This window comes from Strix aluco, chromosome 1, assembly GCF_031877795.1.
Source record: "Strix aluco isolate bStrAlu1 chromosome 1, bStrAlu1.hap1, whole genome shotgun sequence".
Taxonomy (NCBI): domain Eukaryota; kingdom Metazoa; phylum Chordata; class Aves; order Strigiformes; family Strigidae; genus Strix; species Strix aluco.
Window position 1 is genome coordinate 93,926,133 of NC_133931.1, and position 23,601 is coordinate 93,949,733.

The window sequence follows — 23,601 nt, forward strand, 5'->3', positions numbered from 1 at the left end:
TATTACAGACCTGAAATAGATTACTTAAGAAAAAATCCCTTAGCTGTATTTACCCAATTCAGGCAAATTGTTTCACAAGTGGTGATTTCAAACATCCAAACTATTTAGGTCTGGAACACTATGCAGGCATTTGCGATTACCACTATGCAGACAGGAACTAAGTATTTTGTAAGTATAGATTTTACATACAAGAGTAGTTTCAGACAGGTTTATCGTTTATTCTTACAGACACTGGTTAAAACATTCACTTCCTGATCCCATAGACTCTCATTACATAATAAGTTTTTAACTTATGAAAGAGCAATTCTATTAACTTCGATGGAACTAGTTCCACAGTGAAAGTTAAGCACGCGAGTGTCTACATAATGATGGCTAATGTGCATCTAACAGGGCAAAACAGGCTGACAGAAGGAGGCACACTTAATTTGCAAGCAACAAAATCTTTGATCCCTGTAAGTAGGGCTGACTTGTTACAAATAAATTAGAAAGAATATGCTTGTAAAGTAATACTGCAAAAATACCTATGACAGGTATTACAGAATGGTTTATTAAAAAATAGGGGTTTAGTAGTACAGGATTTAATGACAGTCCCTTGTCATGCTTAGTTGTTTCCTATAACTAAAGTTTGTCTGATAGGAGAGGAAACTGGGTTTCTTGTGCCTACTACAGTAATGCATGAAGGTTACCAGTGTTACACTCTGTGTCTGTGGAGTTCACCACTACCATTCCCCTCAAATTTTCCAACCATTATTTTCCCCTGCTTATGTATCAGGACATACACAATACTTTCTACAAAGTAAGTATCTGCAAACAAATATCTGTCTTTGTAACAATGCCAGTAAGTGACCATTCCATTATACGTATTTCCTTCATTTTTTGTTACAACATGTGGATAATGTTTACAATTCTGCACTTTTACACAGCCACCACAAAAATTAGGAAAAAGCCTTTCTCCCTGTTATTCCGTTCACTACCAGATACTGTAAAGCTCTCAGTGAAGGAATTTACTTTAAGCTCGAGGTATCTTACCACTTTTGATAGGTGCATTTCCAGATTTTAATTCTGGCATTAAAAGACTCTCCAAAAGGAGCACTAGTTTCAGAATTACCTTTATTACGACAGATAAAGAAACATTAAATTAAGCTTTCCCCCACATAAGTAGCAAACCAAAACTAATCAAGTCATCTCTCCACCAACCACTGCATATCTCAACAAGTGACTGGTGGACATTGGCTTATTTTAGTTTAAACCTTTCCAGTTTAAAAAACCCAAAGCAAACAGCACATCATTTGGCATATAGAGTTTAAACACACAAGAATTTAACATTTAAACAGCCTCTAAGGCTGCTAAGTACATACTTTCAACATGTACTTCAGCTTTACTAAGACTAGCTAATGCTCCCACTCATCACATGATGCACTCTGCCAACACTGCAAAATGAAATGTGTTAGCACTGTCAGAAATGTGATCATTTCCTCAATCAGTGGGGGCGGGCAGGAGGGAGGGTGGAATGAAAACACTACAATCAAAGCTGCAGAGAAAATCAGCATGAAAAAGCAACATGGTACACCTAATACAGCAAATTAAGACATACAGTTAGTGAAGAACACATTTTTGTTTTTTGTACAAGTCACTACCATTTGTTTCAGTACTGCTTCACATGCAGACACAGATACTAACACCACCTTCTACTGGATGTTTTTGTATTTATCACATTAGTGTTCATACATCTTCCAGCACAGTCAATGTAGTACTTATATACAGAAAGAGCCATAAAGAGGGGGGAGAGAAAGCAACCCCTTTAAACAAAAAAGCCTTCATAGAGCCTGTATCGGGTCTGGCTGAGCCAGAATTGGTTTTCCCCTGTAGCAGCCCTCATGGTGCTGTGTTTTATGCTGGGAGCTGGCAGGGTGTTGATAGCACCCTGGTGTTGTGGCTACTGCTGAGTAGTGCTTACACAGCACCAAGGCCCTTTCTGACATTTCCCCCCCCACAGTGGGACGGGGTGGGCAAGATCTTGGGAGGGGACACAACCAGGACAGCTGACCCGAACTGACCAAAGAGATATTCCATACCATATGACGTCTGCTCAGTATAAAGCTGGGAGAAAGGAGGAAGGGGGTGGGGTCACCCTTGGTCCTCCGAGGCAACCGCTACGCATATCAGAGCCCTGCTTCCTGAGAAGGCCCGACATCGCCTGTTAATGGGAAGTAGAGAATAAATCTGTTTTCTTTTTTTTGCTTCCGCGCGCGGACCTTTGCTTCGCTTTGCTTATATTAAAACTGCTGTTGTTTTACCCACAAGGGTTGTTTTGTTTTCCTATCTTATTTTCTTTCCCTTCTTTGCCCTATTGAGAAAAAAAGGGGAAGGGGGGGGGAGTGATAGAGCGACTTGGTGGGTACCTGGCATTTAGCCAAGGTCAAACCACCACAGAGCCAAGCTCCCAACGGGAATATAATTAAATGCTTGACTTGGCTTTTATTAATGGGTAGGAGTGCAAACCTTGAAGTGTAGGGTGGTGGTGGCGGTGTTTTTTAAAAGCCAACAGGTTTACAGCATTTGTCAAACAGAGGGATTATTTACACTTATCAACTATATGAACAGAGTCAACATTTGTAGGGCCTCTCACTAGCGCGTGTTCAGAAGTGCTGCTGCAGAGAGCTTGCACCGACGGAGGCACAACGGCAGATCTCACATCTGAAACCCTTCTCACCTACCAGGAAATAGAAAGCAAATATGAAGGTTGTATTATCTTCTATGAGAACATAAAGTGTGTTTGAGAAATTCACAAGAATATCAGTGGATTAGCATTTACAGCATATCCTCAAATCCACAGCTTATCTTTCACATGATCTTGTTGCTAATAAAGCATGATCTTAGATAACGGTCTAGGCAGTTGAATGTTATAGTCTATTTTACCAGCAGACCTCCTACATCTAAATTTGGCTTCTACCAAAAGTCTAATCAAGAAAAACTGGCCAGAACAATTTCCAAATTTAGTTTTGATCCTTTTTTCTGAATCAAAGTTCAGAGGGCCAACTTCCAGCATACTCTATGTCACCAATTAAAAACAAACAAAAACCCAAAAAATCCCCCAGAAATGGGAAATGCAGCAGAACAGGAAATTTTCAAGAAGCAAAAGGAAATTACATTAAGGAAAAGTAATTGTAACTTAATGAAGAAAACACACAAAGAATTTTCTGTAAAGATGGCAAGGACAACGTTTAGGTCACAAACACAAAGGAAAACAATGACTTTCAATAACAAAAACATTGAGAGGTACATTCTTAAAGGACTAGCCTTCCCTTTCATCTACATTCCCACTGACAATTTCTAATTTACAATATTCATCTTCATGTTTTTATGATGTATGAAAATTTTGAAATATTAGCCTTACAGTGGTGAACCTGAAATGAACCTAACCAGAATGAAACAACAGACTAAAAAAAAACAGAATCACAGAATGGTCAAGGTTGAATGAGACCTCTGGAAGTCATTTGGTCTCACCCCCAAACAGGCACACCTATTTCCATCTTTGCAGCCAAAAACAAAAACCACAAACCAAACAAGTAAATACATTTGAGTTAAAAAATAATGAAAAATTAAAATATTTCAAGAATGTAAGTCCTAATACCAACCCTTGTATAGCAATAATTCTCCTCAAGACAGCATTTCATGCCAACGTTACTACAAGTAACTCTCGAGCTCCAGTTTTATTAGAGTTATCTTTTAAGAATTAATGCAGGGGACATTGTGTGACAATTGCATAGCCAGCATGATGTGGAAATCAAAGCATTTTTTATGTTTACCCCCAGCTGTCAATGGGGAAGCAAACTGGAAGAGGCTGATGACATTTTCAGGAGCAGTTGTCAGTGGCTTGATACCTTGATAATAAGTTGCTTTTTCAGTGATAATAAGCATCTTTCTAAAACTCATTACATGTGTTTGCTGTAGGTTACATAGCAGGTCAGCAGCAGAACAAGGAATAGGAGACAGTTCTGGATTTGCAATCCTTCTTTTAGACAGTGACTTATTGTCTTTGTTTTTTGCAAGAGTTTAATTTATTTTGCGTGGTTTTGGTCACTTGTCTATTTATGCACCTGATCATCATTAACAGTGCCCAGCACACTGCCTAGTCAGCTTCCCAGGAGAAGTCAGTTATCTCTTCTTCAGGTATTTCTCCTTTTCCTGTACCTTTTGAAGCCCTGTCAGTTGCCTCCTATGTAAGCTAAGAATATTTAATAGAGTAAATGTCTGTCTTTGAAGACATGGCATACTCGCTGCCACAGAGATTGAGAGCCATCTGTCCCAGTAGCATGAGACGTCTATCAGCCCCCTTCACACCTATGGTTCCTGCCAGACATCTGTCTACTCTCCTCCGCCGCCGGGTGTGATGCCATGGCTCCAGCGCTGCGGGATGGAGCACCACCCACGTCGCTCAAGTGTCGGAGCGCCGCACTCCTGCCAAACCACTGCAAGAGTATTTTATTTCTTCAACTTGCTGAAACATTAATTTTGCCAGTGCGGACAAAGGCAGATATTCCCTATTCACTACGCTGCCAGGTCCTATAGGATGAGTTCTCCACAAGCTGATGTATTTAAATATTATCACAAGCAGGTAATTGGCTCCCCACTGTCCTGTCCACCCAGTCACTGCACACATCAAGTAGCAGTTTCGGAAGGCCATTAACCCAACATAGCATGTTCCCATCCTATTCATTCAGTTAAACTTATTTTCTAATCCTGTAAAATGCTCAGTTCAGAAGAAAGGAGAAAGGCTTCACTTTCTAAATACCAACAAGATGGAACAGATCCAACAGCTCCAAGCAGACAGTGCTACAAAGTACATTCTTTTATGTAATTCAGAATTTCTAAGGCAAGTGCCTTTTTTGGCAGAATGATGGACTTAATATAACTATGGCAACACAAAGTCTATGTAAACAAATCACTTGACCAAGACAGAAGGAACCCCAGAGCATCAGTCTGGGGGTTTGGGCCTCTGAGGCTGGGCCTTTGATAAAGGTTCAACATTTAAAACAGAAAACTGAAGCAGGAAGCTTTCCAGAAAGCGAAAGGGAATGTAGCAAAGGTGGACAAACAACAATCTATTACATTAAAAATCTTGAAATATGCCAATATGTGCAAGTTGGTTTAAAAAGTTTTGAGAAGACATTCCCATTCTTTCCTGGCCATGGAGTACCAGTACAGAAAAAAATTTATGAACTGGTTGAAGTCTACATCCTTCTGAGCTAGCAAAGATACCCTTTTCGGTTAAGGAGCGAGGGACATAAGCTGTCCTTGTCTTTGCACTGTCTATACCTTTACATAACCGTCTTCTGAATATAAATCCTAAACCAGGATCAAACATATCCTTAAAGAACAATATCCCTAAATGCCATTAAAAAAAAAAAGGTTAAAAATTTGCCAGTTTTGTTAAATTAGGGTCACTGATTTAACAGGGTCAGTGTTTGGTTTTTGCATATTCAGTGTAAGAGGGAGAACTACCAATAGGTAAAAAAATATCCCTTTTCTCTAGAAATCCTTTTCATGTCCTACACAGCATCCAATATTCAACAGTACAGTCCATTTTTTTTCTCTCTAAGCAGTTTACCTAAGTGGTAACATAAAGAAGAAATAGACATAATCCACCTGTATGCATTTGCATTTGCTGTATCAGAGCCTGGTTTCGTACTTGCAGGGCTGGCAGTGGATGCCAGCCTGTGTTCCCATGTGTTTCTGCAGAGCTAACTATAAGAACACTTCCTGTCAGAAAAGAAATGAACCTTGTCACAGCTGGAAAATCATCATCTATTCTTCCTGTGTAAGTGTTCTGAAGGGATGACATTTCTCAGTTCCTGTGTTAATTTAGGCTTTTAATGCCTTTTATCAGGAGTATTTAAGGCTATTAGTTAGGAAAGATTGATATCACTATGGGAGAGATGAGAGCACAAAGATTCCTATCAGACCTGTCTACAATCAAATACTTCAGTTATTATTTCATTATCTTTCAATTATTTATTTATATTCTCAGAATGACATACTCTGCTATGTTGAAGTAATTTACTAGCAGCCAATATTGCATAATGCAACATGATCATATTGGATTGTTATATTTTGATGTCTGAATGGTCCACCTAAGTTTTCTAGAAACTTATTGTCTGGATGAAAAAGACAGATTCTACCTTCTCCACTGCATGACCTGCCACTCTTTCAGGTCTGCAAGAAGAACGTATTTAAAAGGAAAATTAATGCATATGAAAATTATATGTATGCTTATATACAAAGAGAGGATTCCTAGGGAACAAAACTGTAAAACGTTTGAAAAGGCCTACACAGATCACAGATCGGCTGTTCCAAATTCCTTGATTTTCCAGATTCTTCCCCGCACCATGCTTAGAACACCTCAAAACCATTGAACTCTATGTCTCAAGCACTTAAAAGTTCCTCAAAACTCAGCAACAAGAGAAGAAGCACTGGCTGGTCACAAATTGAAACACAAGTCTATAATGCTGTAAGGTCACATCTTTAATGCACAATCATTTCAAAAGGAGAAATATAAGCATGGAAGAACTTTAAAATCCTTGTCCTGTGGAAGTCAACTATAGGAGGTTTAAAACGTGCTTACATTTCTATCCAGATTATTGATCAGCACTCAGCAAAAGGAAACAACATCCTTTCAAATCACACCTGTAAATAATTAATTACTAAGTAAATACTATTCCCAAATACATGCACTTCATTCACATTAGATTTAATAAACAGGACTACTCATTCTTTTAACACTCTATAATGAAAACACATTTTCATGACACATTTGTGAAAGTAATTAAAGTCCTGCTATTTTGAAAACAAAGTATTTTAGAAAACAATGAAATTACTTTATATTGTACTCAAGACTTCTACTGGTAAAAGTATTCCTGCTAATTCTTAATTAAGAGTGACTCATACAGCTGTTATTTTATGCAACAGTGTTCAAAACAAGAAAGATGCAAAAAGGGATTTAATCCTCAATTATTTGTGTGGATTAACACCTTCTTGCACCAGAGAAATCAAACTTACATTGCTCAAAGAATAAAAGTCCTTAACTTGCATAAAGGAACTGAAGTACTCAGGGGAGTTGTTGAAGTGTTCAATGCATAGAAGGTGTGAAAGCTAAAAAAAGTGATCTCAGTAGAACCAAGGGCCTATATGGAAAAAATCTGGGATTTAAACAGTGGGCTTCAATATGAAAGCCAACTCTGAAAGGCAAGTTGTGCCATTCTGAATAATTCTTTGTAATAATTTTTCCCCTCTTCCCTAAACATTTGTGATCTGTCAAGAGGAAAAAACATCACCAAAAAAAAAAACTGTCAAAGATTTAGATTCTAAACTCCTACAGAACAGACGGAACTTTTTTAGAGCTATGAAGCAGAGACCAAAAATGCAGAGACTAATTTCTGTAAATCATTGTGAATCCAATAGAAGTACAGCAGTTCAAAGGTACAACGTGCTGATTCACAGGCTAGGAAAACGTTCTTTGTTGCCATTCCTACTCCTCAAAATCAGAATTAAAACTGTACTTTTTATGCTTTTAAAGGACATGTCTTTCACAATGACATAACAGAACAACCTTCCTTTGTTAGGGGATTAAATGCTTTGTAGAAAAGTAGAACTATTTGGATTTTCTACCTATTTGAACTACTCCTTAAAAAAGTGTAAGCATAGCTGCCTATTTCCAGCATACTTAATAGTTTTAAATGGAGATTTCAGAATTCTGATAATGTTGCAGGCAGTGCCTATCTTATGCAGCACTTGTGGTGCAAACTGCCCACAAATACCGATGTGTTCTTTTTTATTTAAGGAGAAAAGAAAGAATACTGTGTTATTACAAGGGTGGGTTCTATCTTCTAAGGTTAAGGAGCGAAAGTCCAAAGGAACCTGGAATTGTAATATGGATGATTTAACTTTTCATCCTTCAGATATAAATAAAGTGTATTTGAGGCAGTGGGAAATTCCGACCCATTAAGACCAAAGGGCCTTGAGTACTCTTGATCAAGCTCCATAAAGGTCCCACATGCATTATAAACACTTGTGATTTTAATGAAACAGGCAAGACTACCAATAAATCAGTCTTGTTTGGAATCAGTTTCATTCTTTCCAGTTAGCTTTTGAACACTGATTATAGGCAGCTGATACAGATGCCACTACGATCTTCCCTTTTTGTATCAACTATTGGATGAAACTCAGCAACTGAAAAGGTTAGACTGCCCTCTCTCTGCGGCTTCATGCTAACTACTTGATCTGTAACTTGAGAATTAGGGCCATACACTTTAAAGAAATTCATAATGGTAGGTATTAATCAGCACTTTCCCATAGTCATAAAAAACCCTATACTCCAGTAATACTGTACGTCCCCATAAAGTTTTAGATGATAAAACTGTACTCCAATGCTGAAATAAGACAATAAAATCTGGTAATATTGTTTAGTATCACTAGTATGCCCTGGGAATTGGGGTCTTTAACTCACATGCACTGTCAGCAGAATGCACAAGTCATCCTTGTACATGAATGGATTAATACGCGAATTAAAAACTTCACTATATTTAGTGTATTCTCAGTTTTATTTTCTGATGGGAGAACAATGGCTATAAGAACATCATTTTGAATTGTAATATTGCATTAATTTAACTTAATTTAATTATTAACTTAATATTAATTATTAATGTAATTATGTATTTAATTTAAATACATAAAATAAATATTTGAAAGATATTAAGCATGACTTAGGTGACATTATCTAATTATGTCATGGGGTTCAGTTGTTCAGCTATTTTATCCTTTAAAATATACATACATCTAATGCCATAGTTATAAAAAACTTAAACCTTCATATAGAACTGCCTTTTTTGTAAACTTGGAAATAGCTTTTACTGAATAAATTCTACTACCTAATACTGAAAAGAATGAAGACTTACAATTCACACATTCCAGCTATCCTTGTAGCAAATAAATTAGGTAGAAATCACAATTTTTAACTTGTAACATCAGCAGGTAGTCTACACTGAGGATTACAGGCAAAAAGGAGCACTGAAAAAGCATTTGAGAAGTAAAAGCCAGTGTGATGTTGTTCATTTGCTGCCCCCATCTGGGGAAAAACAAAACAAACAAAAATGCACCACAAGACAGCCAGGAAAATAGTTGTTCCCTGTGTACCCTTACCTACACTTCTCTGATAACTCAACCTTGTGACAGCAGATCTTTTTCAGTTCAAAGCCATTTTTTGAAGTATCAATAGACTCTAAAAATGTATTTCCCAAATGATTCTGTTAACCTAGGTGTAATGAGAGACGATTCTGGGGAGAAAACGAGGCTACTTGCTTTGGCGCTCTGGAGCTCTGCGTAGCAGCACAGACTGCACACTCAGAGTCGCAGTCAGCATCGCAGCAGTATCTTTATGCCATTCTGCCATCAGCTATTCAACCTAAGCTGCAGGACACAGCACTGACCTGGCTGCGATTCACAACACGTTCTGTTCTGTGACAGGCTCAAGGCCTTTACTGGAAGAAACAAGAGACAGCCACAGGCTGGTATTATGGCTAATTGCTAGTTTCATTAGTTTGCTCTTCAAAGAGGCTGTAAGAAAGAAACTGTTAATATGAAGTTCGTTTTGCTGTACAGATAGCCCAGCAAAACTCGTCAGAACTAGGTATGAAAAGTTCAAGTTAGTTATTAATCTTTGCAGTAATTACAGGCATCGTTCCAGAGAGAGCTCCACAGCTCCAGTCCGTAAATGTTCTTTTTACTTCCGAAACAGAGAGGTAATGTATTCATCAGATAATGAGACATTTCATATGTAACCTCAGACTAAATTTGGATTGTCATAACTCTACTGGTTCAAAAATAACTGTTGTAATGATATAATGATGTGAAGTGCTTAACCTTATACTTCTCCAACTTATTTAAAACTGAGACAAGTTATTTCAAAATACCTCACTGCGAACATGGGAGCAACCTCTCTACCTGCTCTGTGAATCTGTAATGACTGAACTGTGCTTTCACTATGACACAGCTTGTTAACTGACTAAATTTAAAAAGAAAAAAGTAAAAAAAACCCAGATGCCGATGTGAAAGGTACATCATCAGCACATTGATCTACTCCCTATCTACTCCATATCTACTAGCAAAGCGCTAGTTCACTACAAGTAATCAGGCCTTTGACTATCCAAACCCAAACTCCTTTTTTTCTTTTTATTACACCAATTTCAGCAAGCTACTAAAACAGGTATTTATTTCTTTCCACATAAGCAATAACAACTTCAAACTAGGAATCCAGATTTGGTATAGACAATTCAGTCCTAGAAAACAGTGGGGTAAAGAAGGTATTTGGGGAAAAAACTTTGACAATTTGAATTAATTAAAATACACAACTGTAGAAGTCAGAAAGTGATTTCTATAGTTAAACTGAAGGTGTCTATTGTGAAAAAGTTTTCTAATAATGTAACAGACATAGGTATGGCCATAAACAATAACAACAACAAAAAGGACATCCCCCAAACCAAACTCACATACTTAGAAGAAACATAGAGAAACAAAATGTACACTAACTTCTCTACCTACATACTAAAAAACTACCGTTAGAATATTGTGTGATGTCAACTCATGGATGTGTGGCTACCACAGATTACTACCTTCTTTATCAAAGAAAAAAAGATCTTTTCTGAGTAACAGGAAAGTATCAAATGCCTTCTCAAGTTCTCTTTGGAAGAGAAGATGCACTTGAGGTCAGACAAAATCTTACTGTTAACTCTTACAACTGCAGATAAGTGGAATTTTGCATTAACTGATGACATGGTTTAAATCCAGACAGCAGCCAAACACCACACAGCCACTCACTCACCCTCCCCTGACCTGGGGGATGGGGGAGATGTTTTGCTGATTAAGGATACCAATTAAATTCAGACACCAGAGTGAAAAGAGTAGGCATATTTTACTGGGGATAACTAAATAATGTAACAGAGTAATACAGAAAACATGCAGTAAGAAAAGGTAGAATAATGCCCTTAAACAAATAGGAAAATACAGGGGAAGGCATCAAATCATTACTACATGAGAGGGAGAAGAGTGATTAGAAAAGATACATCACCACTCGCATACGTTACCATCATCCAGATCCGCAGTCGCTGGGGAGCCCCGGTTGCAGCGAGGATTTGGAGAGTCTTTCCCAGCAAGTGGGAAATCCTACGCGGTGCGTCCACCCGTAGGTGAGGCTTCCGAAGTCGCTGCAAGCAGGTCCAGCCTTATATACCCAAAAATCAGCAAGCCAGAATAACTGGCACCTTTGTTTTGAGCGGAAACATCTGGTTTCACTCTCCAATCAGATTCCCCCAGAGTCTGGCCAGGGCTCACGGAGGAAGCTAAGGGAGGTTCCCTGCTTATCTAATTTATTTATGAGCAAGGTCACACATCTGGTCACAAGGCCAGACAACCGGCTCCATGGCTCTGTTAACTTACCCACGCACAAAGAAGGATAAAGATATATTCAGGATAGACACGTTTTAGGATATCTGAGCTACATCTTTCATTAACGAGCATACATATTTCACTAATGATTACATACTAAGTTAGCCACTTCGGCTTGGGGCCTGTTGTTCAGGCTTCAATACTTCAACATTTTAGCACTTTTTACATCTGCATAAGTGGTTTGTTATAACCTAGTACAATACCTACTAGCACAATGGTTATCAGTTATGAAGTACACAGGATTCATCTACAGGTCAACTCTGACTTGGGCCTGTTGTCCAAGCCTTAGCGTTTCAGGAGAGAATTGGAGGGGTAAAGGTAAGGAGACTCGTAAATTGAGATAAAAACAATATAATAACTGAAATTAAATAAAAATTGAAATAATAATCATAATAACAGCAATAATAAAATATACAACCAAGTCATCCACAATGCTATTGCTCACCACCCGCCGACTGATGCCCAGTCCATTTCTGGCTAGCGATCCCAGAGGAGGGAAAATCCTGAAGGCACAATCCCAGAAGAGCCAGAGCTTCCCAGCCAACCTTCATCTATATACTGAGCATGATGTTTCATGATATGGACTATTTCATCGGCCAGTTTGGGTCCCTGCTCTGGCTATGCTCCCTCCCAGCTTCACATGCACCTGCACATAGCAGGACATGGGAAGTTGAAAAGACCTTAGCAACAACTAAAAACATCTGTGTATTATCAACATTCCTATACCAAATCCCATACTGAAGTCAAACCACAGCACTATCCTAGCTACTAAGAAGGAAAATTAGCTCTATCTTGGCTGAAACCAGGACAACTGATAAAACTGGTGCTTCAATAACTATGCCTCTTAGAAACGTAGCCATGACTGCAAAGGAAGCTGTACGTTGTCACATTTTTTCATCTAGTTTATGTGGAGAATTCCAAGAATTCTTGCAGCACATCTCTTGGCTCTTCAAAGAGCACATCTCAGTGGCTCTCCTTTGTTGTTGCTTATAACAAAATGTAAGAGAAAGCCTTCAGAAGCACCTTTTTATCAGCACCTGCTTACTTTATTCAAAAGACTTGTACTATCACAAACCAAGTAGAAGACAGCTATTTGAATGGGGTACCTTATTTTTGTTCAGGCTGTGGGCAACTTTCTTGTAAAAATAAGTAAATAAGTAAAAAAATGTGCCGTGTTATAAATTGTTCTGAAATGAAGATCTACAGAGGCACTTGGAGCATAAAACAAAATGGCAAGTTTTGCTATAATACAGGTCATACCTACTATAGATACTGCATGCAAGTTAACCGGAATCCTTCTTTCTAGTTGTTTTTGTGTTGGAGCACACAGGATTATTTTCAGCCTTCTTTCTTCTCTTCCTCTCCTTCGTTTTGTGGGTTTTGGTTGGGTTTTTTTTTTTCTGATGGATTTGTTCGTGATGTCCATTCACTTGACGCCTGGTTTTGAATACTTGATCCCAAAGTGAAGACAGAAGGGGTGTAGAAGTTTTGTGATTTTCCATATGCTTTTTCAACTCTTGTCTAGATTGACAATTAAGAAATAAGTTAAGTAAACTAATTCAAAAAGAAACCCAAAATACAGTATCAACTAATATTTTATATTACCATCGGTGACTGAAAGACTTAAGAATTTGAGATAAGATGAAAGACAAACTTGTACAGGGGCTTTTGACATACTGTAGCCCTTATAACTCAGTCTACTAACAGAAAAAAACCTCACTGATCATTCTGTTTTATGTTTGTGAAACACACACAAAAGGAAAAAACAGCTTCTCAAAAAAGCTAGACAAGCCATTTGTTTGGGTTGGTTTTTCTGTTTGATTTTTTTGGTTGTTTAGTGGGTTTTGGTTGGTGGTTTGTTTTTTCTTTTTTCCAAACTGTAGGGCAGAATTAGATCCAAGTTGTTAAATATAGGTAATGTTAAGGAAAGAACTGCTCTATTTCACTTTTGCACATATTGTAAATACAATGAATAAACAGATGACTTACAGCAATGTTTAACTGCCATTCACACCCACCCTAGAAGTACAGATTATCATTCTTGGATTCACACTTTCATTATAAAATTGCCACAGTGCTGCTCAGCACAAAGAAAGTGAAAAACAAAATTAGATAAGCACAAATTATAACAATAAAAATTACAACATTTGGAAAGTCGCTACTGTGTTTGACACACTTGCCACCACAATAAATATCCCTGTTTTTTAAAAGTGACAAAGCAAGGAGAAACCTGATTTTCAGGTATCTCATTTGACCTGAATCCTTTAGGTTTACCAGATTACAATGTATTTATCATACAAAAGTTTTATTTAACAATGTACATTTTAAATAGTTGTTTTTTCTAAGTTTCCTCGACTAAACTTCCAGTGATGGTTATACCTGTAGATAAAGAACAAGCAACATAATTTTATAATACAGCTCTTACATTGCAAGGAATTGATTTATTTTTATTATGTCAGGAGTATCCAAATATTAAGTTTCCTTTCTTACACTGTCGTTAAAATAGCATAAAAACATTATTACATTAAGACTGATATCAAGATCAGTGAAATGACAGTCACTTCCAACCTAAAATACGTGCTTAAAAAAACAGTGCTGCATACACTTTTAAATATATAGTGTATTTTGTAAGACTAGAAAAAAATTAAATAAGCCTGTTAGATTATTGAGAAAATAGCCAGCATTTGCTTCAGAGTAAGCAGAATACTTTCATCCATAGAAAATATCATTTGGCAGAGATTCACTTAATTTGACTCAATCTTTCTGGACCTGACTTGCATATTACTGCTTTCATATGAGTTAACTATTTCAGCAACAAAGTACCAGAAATTTTCTCTTCACACTCCCACTCTCTCCAAAGTCTAGAAATGAGATATAAAAGCTGATGTTAATTGTTACAGAAATGAATCAATCTCAAAACAGTTGCACCAGCTCTGAAGATGACTTGTAAAATCCATCAATTTAAGCAATGTATCAAATGCTCCCCACAAGAACTTGGTAATGTAAGACATTTCAGCACACTGCTGTTTGAAGGAAGAAAAAATATTTTCCTCACCCAGTGTCATCAAGCCTTATTGATTAAATTGTCAATTCCTTTTAATGTGATGGCACAGCAAGCATCAGGTTACAAATGCTGCTGGATTACGGAGCCTCTAGTGACTGGGGGAGAAGGGAGGATAAATTGCCAGTTTTATGACCATTTACAGATTAAAAAAGAAATTTTTAAGTCTCTTATGGTTTTCTGAGATGGTATATTCAAGACAGCATTACGAATAAACACTTACCTGACCCTCCATTCAGTGTACACCAGCTTCTCCAACATGGTTCAGTGGCCAGTACATCACCAGCAACACAATATATGTTAGGATGTCATGACGGAGCTGAAGCCAGTGACCCTAAAGGGTCTACATGTCACAAGACCTAAGGAAAGACATATGTGAACTTTCATACAGCAATGTACCATATGGTCTCACAGCCTAGTAACTAAGGGCATACAGCACATACTGCTGAAGATGATAGCATTTTTGGTAATTTATTTTAGTATGTTAAGCTAGATTTCCAACATACTTCCTACAACACAAAATAAAACCTATATTAAAAACCAAACAAAATCCCAGTTCATTAAGGTTGCTACACCAAGAAATAAAAATTAGGAATTGCCAAAATTAAAGTTGCCTTGGTAACCTTAATTTTGTTGCTGTGTGTGTATATACTCTGTGCTCACTAAACAATAAACCAAGGCTAATGAAGCACTACCCATTCTACACACTGAATTTTGGAAGGATCATTTTGGGGGAAAAAAGAATAAGCTGTAAACAGTCAAGCCAGTCAATTGAAGATTTTGCAAGTGTACCCACTCACACAGAAGATGAATGTTTGACTTTGCAACCGTTATTGCAAGTTTTCTTGAATTTTTGTGGGTTTTTTTAAAACATGTTTAACATGTTTTAGGCTTTAGTTTTTGAAACAAAATACCTAAGAAGTTAAAACAAATTCTGGATTTCACAATGCAGAACTATATTTGGGCTGACTGGCATTGCTGAAACCCTTCAACACACCAGAAACCTTTGATACTTGAACTAATTGCCATTTGAGTAATGACAGCAATAGTAAATAGAAGTGATTGTGTACCCTGTTATTTTAATGCTGGTTCACATGTCTGAGACTCCAAATCCTTTCTGTCCACTTCAGGTCACCCCACTGCCTAAGTTATTTTCATTCTTCGAGACTCCCCACTATTTTATTCTCTGCCCACTGCAGCTTGTCGTCTTCCTAACACGCCAAATGCTGCTCAAGTTCATCTCCTCTCATCACGTCCTATACCAACTTCTCACAGTTTTTCAGCCCCACTAGTCTTTAGTACCCAACTTTTTTTATATGCTCTCTATGAAAGAATTAAAAACTTTTGCAGCCAGGTACCAAAGAAAACTGGCAAGTTTTCTTAGTTCCTGTCCCTGCCTCCCTAAAACAGTTTAGCACAATCAGCTTCCTGCAGTAATGTATCTTCACTGTTCACTGCGTTTTTTCAGAGCCTGTGAAGAGGCCAAATCTCAACAGACTTTTGCATCAGGAGCATGCCTTTCATCTATTCTAACATAAGACACCATCTGAAAGAGGCTTAAATCTTTCCTGCAAGTCATGGACTATCAGGGCTTTTTAAATAAAAGGTATCCACAGTCTTACTAGTTCCACTTGAAAACATTATGAACAGAAATTTTTCCCCCATGTGCATTCTAGAAAATCGGCTGAATAATTTTGGTTGATCTGTTTTTGAAAGAAACGTATCAGTTGAAGGCAAAGAACAACATAAGAAATGTCAGCCAACAGTTCAAACAAACAAAAAAGCAAGACAGGAGAGCAAGTGAAAATGTGTCTTTGAAACAAGCAACAACACTGGTAACCAAGCAGAGCATCTAGAGCAGTAAAAAAAAAAAAAAAAAAAAGTAGTGCTGTTTTATAGCACTAAATATGAAGCAAACAGTTAAGATATAGAAGTGTAAGAGATGCAGGCATATGTCATGAATTCACTGAATTTCTGTTTTCAGGTGAAGGGGCCCTCTTTAATCTTGGGGAAAGTATGACAGGAAGAGGAACTGCTGCTAGAGATATATAGCCTCTACCACTATTAAAAGTTAAATTACAAAATCAAATTTGATGGTGTAAGAATTTCCCCCCCACCTTTTCTTTACCCTGCAAGAGACAAAGCTGAATAGTCCTTCGAAAGTTGCTTTAGAATTTAAGAAGCATTGAAGTTAGCCACAAGTGTTACTCATTTGATGGAACCGAAGTAAATACATATTAATTGATAGGCTGCTATATGTTTCCCCATCAGATTCACCCTGTTTCAGTTAATGAGGTTAACTGAAGACAGCAGTAAGAAACCAGAGACACAGGGACAAGTCTCTCCACATAGCTCTGTTCTAACCACAAGTCTAGGACTTTGTAGGTCAAGGTCTGAGAAACTGGAACTCCTAACAGTATGAACTGCAACATGCACTTTTGACATCATCAAGTGTCCAGAAAGGGACCAAACTCTTGGTCAAAAAAGATCTAAATTGTAGATTGAACCTGGCTGGCCATCATTCAGAGTATTACAATTTTGGTGTTATTCCAGTCACATTGACACAAAAGTAGAAAAGCTTCAGACACGAAGTATTCTTCAGCTTTGATGTTTTTAAGCAGTACAGTATCCCCTCCCTCCAAGTGAAGGGCACAGTTTGATAACCGTGGAGGTTTGAGCTCAGCAGGCAGCCAGATGCCACGTGGCCGGCCGTTCACCTCCCCCTCCCCCCTCTAGTGAAATAGGGGAGGGACAAAAAGAAGAGAATTCGTAGGTTGAATAAAAAGAAAGAATTTACTAAATATAACAAGAGAACAACAGTAACAATAGTGAGTCCAAAAAGAAAACGGGTAAAATGCAGCAGTGGCTCACCGAGCACGGCGACCGCCCCCCCCACTGCAACAACAAGACCCGAGCAGACCACCACGTGCAAGCCTCAAGTAAAGAGCTGAGAGAGAGAGCCAGCCTGCCCACCTAAATCCCTGGGCATGACATCACATGGTGTGAAATACTCCAATGAAAATTAACTCCATCCTGGGCAAAAACCAGGACAGTAACAAAAGAACCCATAAATAAAACTGTGAGGTAATAGAGTCTTCCTTGTATGAAGCAAGAATCTCTACCAATTGCAGATGGAAATAAAGCTCTCACTGAGTAAGATGGAGCAAGACTGATGAAGGAGGATAAACTTGCTTCTACTAATTTAACAAAGCATTTCCTTTTAAATTAACAGGTTATCCAACCAAGCAATTACCAACTGCCAAAATAAGCCCATCAGAAACTCAAATCAACATTAAAAAAAAAAAATATCTAAAACCCAAGCACCTCATGCCCTCCATTCAGATTCCCAGCACTGAGTAGTGCTGCCGTCTTTTCTCCTCTACTCACCTAACAGCTGCTCAGCTGTGAGCTCAATGCAGCTGGTACACCCCACCACCAGCCTTTGAAAACAGCGATCCTTGTTTAGCACCTTCAGGCAAACTGTAAGAAGTCCCTAATCCTTTTACCCCCCTCCAAACCACAGTTTTAATCTAGCTTAATAAATTTTAAAGCCTTCTTCCACCAATTAAAACAAATTTGCTTGTACGTATACTTGCATTAAGCAAATATTTAGCACTGGGAAATTCACCTCCACTCTATAAAAAGCAGACAGAAGTAAAACATTTAATCAGAAATCCAGTACACATTTATAGTATTTACAAAGCATTTGTTGCACCTTATAAACTGAGCAGTTAAAAAAGAGATACTTACTGAAGGGTGGGGGAGGGGATAGAAAACACAAAAAATTCACTTATATTTGGAAAAAATGTCTCTCGTCTCTCACATTCAGTACACAGATGCAGTCTGAAATTGTAATCGTGGCTGCACAGATGCTTGTAGACCTTGATCCATTCCTTAGCTGTATTAAAAGCCATAGTTTCTTATAATAGGTTAAAATCAGATTAAATACTTTAATTTAAAATAGAAGAAAGACATTCCTCCACATTAAACAATTATTAACAAAAAAGTTCAACCTTAACTCCTATGTAGCTTTAAAGTGTTTTGTGCTTATTTAAGCAGTATGAGGCTGAGATGCACAGTATTTCAGAAGAAAGCAATTATTAATTATGAAGACAAGAATTTGACCCTGGGGGCTCTGGTGGCAAAGGCAAGGTTAGCTCAGCTCTAAGGATGCTCAATGCACTCCTCTCCCTTGATGTCAAAACAGAACAAAAAAAAAAAATCAGGATAACAAGCAGTTCTCAAAGATTTCAAACCACAATTTAAAATAAATTAGCAAAATATATACTTGCAGTGGAGTTATTCTGATGTGAATTATGGAGCATATGAAATATATTGAAGGAACGGATACATAGGAAACATCAAAATACCCAAGCTTCAAAGGATTATTTTTAGCGGTGAGATGCAATTACACTTTACTTGTCCATTTTCTTCTAAACACATCTGCTGAGAGTCTAAATTTGGTCTGGAGAAAGTACTGGTTGGAGGTTGTGGGTTTTGCATAGAGGATTTCTGTTTAACGGGAAATGCAATCAAGACCACTGACCCTTTCCTGTAAAGCTTTTAATATAAAAATCACTCAACTTTGTAGCAACTTCTGGACTTTTTTTTAAGGTTTAAGATTCAAAGACCAAAAATGATGTCAGGCAGTGTGATCAGTCTTTCAGATCTTTTGCCTCTTTAACCCTGACGCAGATGGTAAACTGAAACTATACAGCTTACACAAATATTGACAACTTTTAATTTAGACAAGTAAACAACAAATAACATTGCATAATCATATACAAGAATCTCTCAGCATGACAAATTGATAGTTTTTGTCCTAAATAAGAAATTAAGAAGAAACTTCAGTATACTCCACCGAGGTATTTTAGCAATTTGTACATTTTTTTCCACTAACCAGTGAGGCTTTCATCTAGGTTGAAAGTTACAAGCATGCTGTAGTAAATAATGTTAGCAATTACAGCTAAAACTTCACACTAAGTGCTTAGTGCTTAGCACAAGCTTAGTGCTAAGAAGCTACAGTTAAAATTCAGTTCAAAAACTATCCCCATAGCAAGCAGGAAGGCTTGCATACCCATTGTATCCACTCCACAAGCACAATAAATTGGCAGACAACAGTTCTTTGTAATGTTACAGTAAAGCTCTCTTTAACGGAATGAACATCTGAAGAATACTAGCAAGCTGAAGACTTCTCACAATTTCTTTAATGTTTCTTCTCCACCTCAAAAATGTATAGAAATTAGCACAGTGTTAAATATTTAGAAAGGCTTCCTTTGCTCACATTTATCACAAAAATGAAAACAATATTCAAAACACATATTTACAATTCTATAATACTACCAATAGCTTAAAAAGTTAAGTATTTCATCTACTAAATTGTTCAACAGGAAGCTAAAATTAAGTAAGCTTTCTGCATATGTTCACAGTGAATGGTAAATTATCATCTTCAAAATTCATTGTCCCCAGATGTGATGGAAACTGTCACAAAAGTATCCCATAAAACATAGTCCCAGGTTGTTCTCTCACTACAGTTGTAAGGGAGATAGATTCCCTGCCCCCCTCCCCAAAAGGAAAGAAATTACTCATTCAAGAGACAATTTATAATGTCAACATGAAACAGTTCTTTCACTTAAGAAAACGGTTTGTATAAGCACTCATAAATCTTCTCACTGTTGTAAGTCATCCCTATTTTGAAATACTGTGAGTTTCAGCTGTCTTTCTATGTGCTCTCCTTCCCAACCTGTTAAAGAAAGACTAGACTGCAGCCTTGTTGTCGGCTCACGGTCACATACAATTGAAGTGGAGACACTGTTGTTGTGAAGCAAATACGGTACTAGTTTTGCTTTCAGTTCTAACAATGACGCTTTTTTTAGTAACTTTTCCCGCAGAAGTTCTGCAATAACCTCCTATGAAAATTCTATCTCCTGCCCTTTTAAACAGTAAAAACTCAGAACAACCCCACCTACTCCAAAGACAAAAACGACTTCAAAAATTAGACTGGCACAACACACAATCTAATCTAAACCCTTCAAAACCTACTCGGCAACACAGATGCAATGCCCGACCTGGCTACAGTCACAGGAAGCCCTGTTATTCCACATTCCCCAATGCTCGAACATTGCCTGTTTTCTTATCTGATCGCTGCCACAAACTCCAGAGTACTCCTGTGAGCCATCATCTTATTTCACATAAATTACCTGGGTTTGTACCGGCCCTACTGAGCAATCAGACCAAAGCAGTGGTTCACCCCGGGCAGCAAGAATTGGGTCTCTATTAGCAGCAGCAGATAGAGAAACTTTGCTATAATCAGTCAATCACTGCCATCACCTGCAACACTGAATGGTTAAACAGAAAAATGCCCAGACTACCTTTTTACCCAACTCTTTCAAGATTTTACCTACAGACTTGCAGGGAAGCACTAAATACATGGCTTTATTAAGGGCAGAACACTGGTAATTAGTAACAGAAACATTTTTACATTTTTCCTTCCTTGCTTAAATAAAGTACAATTGGTACAAAAGCAACTTTTGTAGTCAATGCAAAGGAGAACACTAGAATATCAGAATTGAGTCCCTTTGTGATTTAAGAGACACAGATTATGTTACTCTGCCAAGGTCCTCCATTTATAAACGGAGATAATATTTAGCTATTAGCAGTGTCACAAGACTTAAAGAGATAAACACATTAACCTTGATAGAAGTACCTTTACAGTAATGTTACAGTCGTTAAAAAGCTAGTAATATTGAAATTATTGGAATATGATGGTCAACTACTCCCAGAAATATTCAGAATCCAATATAAAATGAGACAGGATTTTGCAGAATGAAGGATCATCAAAAAGCAAATCTTTACAATGCTTCTTAGAAATTCTGCAATTCTTTTATTTTCTTTGTTTAAACCAGTATGAAGATGTTTTACTGTAGCTTCTCATGACAGCATTTACAACTCATGCTTAAACTCTCTAATAAATTTTGCACTGACCAAATAAAGTTATGTGCACAGAGAAGTTTATAGCTGAGGCAACTGTATGAGAATAAAAAATAAAATTTGACTTACTGGTAAAATCACTTGCATAGACATTTAAACATATCCTGATACTGGCAAGCTACATGGAGATTTCTTATCCACTCAGTTTCAAAAGATGATGAATATGTTGTGCGCTGAAAGAGATGAGGTTTCCTCTGATGGTTTTTTCTGTACGCTTTCCGGGCACTTTGTGACATAAAAACACTTTCACAGATGAAGCACCGGTGGATTTCTTCTATCTGCTTATGTGATTTTAAATGATTTTCCATTATGTCCCACTCAGTCACGTGACAATAAAAACATTTAAAGCCACATCATGACCCCTTTCATGGATTTTATGGGCATCTTTGAACTTCAGCGCTATGTGGCACAAGTTGCAGAATTACCAAATTCTCTCAGAAGCCAGCTTTAAGGCACAAGCATCTTTCCCATGATGACCTAACCCTTTACTGTCACATCTAGCTTTCTTCTGATTTTCGTAATTTTTACACTTTGATTCAGCTTTAAGGGTTTTTATCTCCCCAGCTAAGGTCCAACTTCTAACACTGGAAACACGACAGAGGCCAAGATGCACAGACTAGCCTGCTTCTTCATCTTTGCTCTTGGAATATGAAAGAGAAGTCAGCACTGCAGAACAAGGCTCCTCAAGCTGCAAATGAGCTGCTGCTTCTCTGAACAAGGTGTTCACTTCGCAGGAGTGGGAGGCATGAGGATTACTGCTCTAACAGCTTGGGCCCATGTCACAACAGTGAGGACTCATTTTGAAGCATCTAATACACAGGCAGTAAGACAGACATTTTTTGCAAGATTTGCTTCATTTTCTTTATCTTCTTGGTTAGCCTCATCTTCCATGCTATATGACTCACTTTCATCTTGGTCCATTTTAGGACAGCCTGAAATTTGACACGCTGTATCTGTTTCATGCATATGAGCCAGATGTGTCCTGATCTTACTTTTGACGCTGCTCATGAACGGTCAGAGCGTACACCTGTATACCTCCACCAGAAACATTTCCACCAAGCCGGCAATCTGGGCTTCAAAACACTCAAGCACAGCAGCATACAACTGGGATGTGTGATTTCCTCGGGGTGATGCAGGTTCATCGACAGGACACATTGGTATTTGTATTTAATTTGTTTTCCATAGCTGCTGTAGGTAAATCTACAAAAGACAATAAACAAAACAGTTAAAATCCACTTTATGGTTTCAAGTGTCTTTTATCAAAACTCTAGGCCACAATGAAATCTAGATTCAGACTCCAGTCCTGCAGATTTTAAGACTGTCTTAAAGAAGTGAGGGTTTTGCCGTGAGAAAAATGATTCCATAAACGATTACTCAAATCACTTGTTGAAATTAAAAACGAACTACAGATTAATATTACGGCATTTTTGTGTTAAGTTTACAACAGTTCCTGTTAAGAGACAGGCCATATTAACCTTAAAGCAAAAAGGCTGGCGAGAAATCTGCACCGCTAATGCACGGAGGCCTCTGGCCCACCCACCCCTTCCAAGCGCACCCTCAGTACAGCCCAGCACCCCGCCGCTACAGGCCCGCCGACCCTTTCCCTGCGGCTCCATGCAGTCAGACGGGGTCGGGAAAAGCAAGTTAAGTGGAGCGACGCCTCACAAGATGCGCCAGCTGCCTGTGGAGAGCCCGCACCGAAGCGCCTGGCTGCCCTCTCCCGTCGCCAGGCCCTCTCCGAACCCGGGCGGCTAGAAGCGGCTCCTTTATCCCGGCGAGGTTCTCTGAGGAGACGCCCGGGGCCGCTGCCCGGCCACCTCGGGAGGTGAGGAGGTGCCACTGCGAACGCTGGTGTCGGGGCCGATCACCAGCTGAAGCCCTCCCGACCTTCACTCCGCCTCACCTAGCAGCAGCAGCAGCAGCGGCGGCGGCGGCGGCACCGAAGCCGCTCCCGCCGCCCACAGGACGCCGCCTCCCCTCGGCCACCCCCAGGGCGGAGAGGGCGGGACTTCCCGCCCGCTCCCTGCCCGGCGCGCGGGGTTCACTTCCGG

At 38.5% G+C, this 23,601-nt stretch overlaps 1 long non-coding RNA gene across 6 annotated transcripts; it reads right to left on the reverse strand.

Annotated features, from left to right (window-relative positions):
* Positions 1-197: 197 nt before the first annotated feature.
* LOC141924631 (uncharacterized) lies at positions 198-23,572 on the reverse strand. Of its 6 annotated transcripts, none has more exons than XR_012623606.1 (6): positions 23,216-23,572; positions 21,620-22,750; positions 18,311-18,458; positions 14,784-14,919; positions 2,437-13,878; positions 198-1,826 (listed from the first exon to the last, which is right to left on the reverse strand). It is a non-coding gene; the product is annotated as an uncharacterized LOC141924631 (long non-coding RNA). The 6 variants fall into 6 exon arrangements; XR_012623608.1 differs by lacking the exon at positions 18,311-18,458 and having other exon boundaries at positions 2,437-13,020; positions 13,821-13,878; positions 23,216-23,571; XR_012623605.1 differs by lacking the exon at positions 18,311-18,458 and having other exon boundaries at positions 23,454-23,572.
* Positions 23,573-23,601: the final 29 nt, after the last annotated feature.